General features: G+C 34.3%; 1 pseudogene; it reads left to right on the top strand.

Annotated features, from left to right (window-relative positions):
* The first annotated feature begins 298 nt into the window (after window positions 1–298).
* Window positions 299–3,487, top strand: LOC112024150 (homeobox protein knotted-1-like 4; annotated as a pseudogene).
* The last annotated feature ends 244 nt before the right edge of the window (window positions 3,488–3,731 follow it).

Below are 3,731 nucleotides of genomic sequence, written 5' to 3' on the forward strand. Positions count from 1 at the left end.
CAGTTAGTTAGTTTGTTACAGAGCTTGGAGTAATGCTCTGTTTTAGAGTGGTATATATATAGCTTAGTTGTTAATTATAAACTCACTTGATTCATTTGTATCAATTTCTGGTTTATAAGAATTGGAGTTTTCTCTCTCTTTCCTTCTGTTCTTGTTATTTTACAAAGTGACATGTGTAAAAAATGACATTTGTACTGTGCATGATTACTTAAGAAAAAATGGCATGTGTATGTGTAGGTTTTTTTTATTTTATTTTTTTTAATAGGTGGTGTAGTTAACTTGTATTTGTTGGGTTAACTTAATCGTGTGCAGTACACTTGCTATTTTTTGCACACGTTACTCAGTCCTCCAACAAAACACTGCGTTTTGCCTCACCAAAAATCACGTATCTACTGCGCGCGCACACACAGAGATACGTGTGTGTGTGCAACCAAACACAATCTCCGGCGGCTACAGCATCAACGGCGATCAATCTCCGGACCAGATTGTAATCCTGACGTTGACTAGGTACCACTTTTACTCTCTAGCTTCTGCTTCGTTTGGTAACCAGCCACGATTTTCATTTTATTACTTTCTTAGCTTAAGAAATTTAGATAAGCTGAAACTGTATCATATCTCTTGCTTTTTGCAAACCAAACAGCTTCTCCGCTATTTTTGTTCCCTAATTAACACCAAATGATAACCTTTTGCAATTCCAATCAATTTGCCTTAAAACACAGTATTTGAAAATGTGAATATAACTTGGGCACACACTTCATTGCTTTTGAGTTTGTGGATCTTTATGAATTCATGTTTTTAAGGTTTTGAAACTAGTGTTGATAGTGGGACCAAAGCCCGAACAAAGGAGGATGGTTGCAATAGTTTGATGGCCCGCATAAAATTTAGTCACTTTTCATGAATGAATCTATATAAATCCCTGTAGTCTTGGGACTAAGGCTTTGTTGTTATCTGTTTGTCAAGGTTTAAAGATGTGTGTTTTGTACATTTGGAGTTTCAGTTACATTTAATGTTTAAATTTACAGGTATCTTGCTGCTTGGGAGAAATATAATAGTTATTGAGTGCGTGTTTGTGCGCGCGTGCATGCTCACCTTTAATAAATATACTAATAACTATGTTCTCTTTGGAAGTTCCAGAGTTTGTTGAAATTGAAATTTATATTTTATAGATAAACCTTATTGTTTTTCTTGGTAGGTATATTTTTTATCAATCTTATGTGACCATTTAGCAAATGTTTCATAGTTATATACTTCTTGTTCATTTTCAATTTTGACTTCTTTCTCTCGTTTTGCCATCTTCTTAATTTTATCCTGTTGCCTATGATGAAATTTGCAGAGTAATTTAACTGTTGCTACTATTTTCAAACTTTGTATGTATAATGATGTAAAGTATTGTGGTGAAGGACTTTGTCAGGACTTGATAATTCTGGTGACAAATTTTCACGATGAAGACAAGGGCTTCATGGTTTTAGCTGGTGATCGTGTTGTACGATGGCAGCTTGCAAAACAACAACAGGTAGTTGTTGATCAGTATTTTTAAGTTTTGGTGCCTAAAGCATATGTGGCTATAATGCCAATAATGGTATTAATATCCTATAATTAATAGTTGAATACCCTTATGTATATTGCTGAGAGTGTGGCTGCAATCTGTCCTGAAACTGTTGCGAACTTGCAATATTGACTTCCAATTAGTAGTCTCATTTTTTGATGTGTCATAGGTTCTTTCATTTTGCTAGGATTAGGATGGTGAGGGAGAGCAAAACTGTTCTTAATTGATATCAAGCCTTGTGGGTTCTCGCATTAAAGGAAGTTTACTGATCATTTTGTTTTGTTTTTGCATGGCTACCTGTCATTTTTTATTCAGAATGTTCAGGTCCATTAAATTTTTTTCAAACCTTCATATTATATATGGTTAGTCTGCCTACATAGCTAAAAAGGGAAAATAAAAGGGTTCTTAATTCTAAGATATCATCTCCTGTCCGGAAGTCTTTGCAGCTTGAATGCATTTTGTATACTCTTATTTTTGTTTTTAATTACTTTCATATGATGGCTCCTTTGAGTTGATGACATAACCTATAAAGGCCATATTTACTTTTGCAGAGACAAATTCTTGTAATTTGGATAGGATGAACTGATTCTGTTGTTACCTTATTATGGATGCTAAAGTTTGTAATTGGGTTAAATAGCTCTATGTAAATGTATGCTAAAGTTGGCCTACATGAATCAAGTATAATATATATAGTTTTCCTTTACTTTGTTGTGATTGTAGAAAAGAGCTTTCATGTATGACTACTAAAGACATGAATTAAGTAGCACTGTTTCCCTCTAATTTCATTTAGGTGCACAAATTTATTATATCAGTTTGTAGTAGTTAAGATATAATTACAAATGGTCTCAGTCTAATATTTTCCGTTTATTTCATTTGAATTTCTAAGCACTTTGATTTGTGCATGATGGAAGCAAATACGCACATGGTACTCATATGCTCATTCATTAGCATGGAATTTATGGATTCTTTCCAAGACTTCTAGGACTATTTTATATTTAAAAATGCTAGATCAAAAGCAGATTATAGAACTGCAATCCAAGCATGTATTACTACTGATCGCAACTTGTCATGAAAACGTATTTTCATGTTAATGTGCTTACAAGTTGTTGCTGTCATAATTAAGCCTGTGTCGAGGCTGTGGATAGGAATGTATCTTCTGAAGAAGAGGTTGATGTGAATAACAACTTCATTGATCCCCAGGCAGAGGACTGAGAATTAAAAGGTCAGCTTTTGTGCAAGTACAGTGGATATTTAGGCAGTCTGAAGCAGGAATTCATGAAGAAAAGGAAGAAAGGGAAACTGCCTAAAGAAGCCAGGCAACAGTTGCTGGATTGGTGCAGCAGGCATTACAAATGGCCTTACCCATCGGTACCTATAACTGTACGACTTTGTTAATGCCCATTATTGTTGTTGTGCATAAGTTTAATCAACAAGATTAATTTGTCTGTGGAGAACTGTTTTGTTTAAAAAAAAAAAAAAAAAAAAAAAAAAAACTAGAAAAAAAAAACAAAACCACTTGTTAGACTCTCCTTGATGAGTGAAGTCCAACAGAGTGGGATTGTGACTTTTTAAATGAGAGGTAGCGTGATTCAAACTGTTTCCCTTGCCAATATCATGATAAATTATTATTTGTCCCATAAGCTTAAGTAAGGAAAGGTTGAACTTAATCATTTAGTCTAATGCTTTTAAATATGGGATTGGTTCATCATCTTATTTAGCAACCTCATGTGACTAACAGGAGTCGCAGAAGCTGGCTCTTGCAGAATCCACAGGCTTGGATCTGAAGCAAATAAACAACTGGTTCATAAATCAAAGAAAACGTCACTGGAAGCCTTCAGAAGATATGCAGTTTGTGGTGATGGATGCTACCCATCCCCACTATTACATGGACAATGTCTTGGGCAATCCCTTTCCATGGATATCTCCCCTACACTGCTGTGAAGTTGATAATTATGCATGCATAATATGAAGCAGATCATGTATTATTAAATATTGTTGCACTCTCAACCCACATCCTCTGACATCGGTTTATATAATGTTATCATATATATCTGCACTAATATGTTTGTAGAGGTTATTTAAATCAGATATTTTCATTTAAAAAGTGGGATTTAAACTGCTGTTTTTGTGATTGATATGTGCACGATATCTTACTTTCAAGACAGTTTAGGATATTTTTTATTAC

This window comes from Quercus suber, unplaced genomic scaffold (genome assembly GCF_002906115.3).
Source record: "Quercus suber isolate HL8 unplaced genomic scaffold, Cork oak 2.0 scaffold_1319, whole genome shotgun sequence".
NCBI classification, from domain to species: Eukaryota; Viridiplantae; Streptophyta; class Magnoliopsida; order Fagales; family Fagaceae; genus Quercus; species Quercus suber.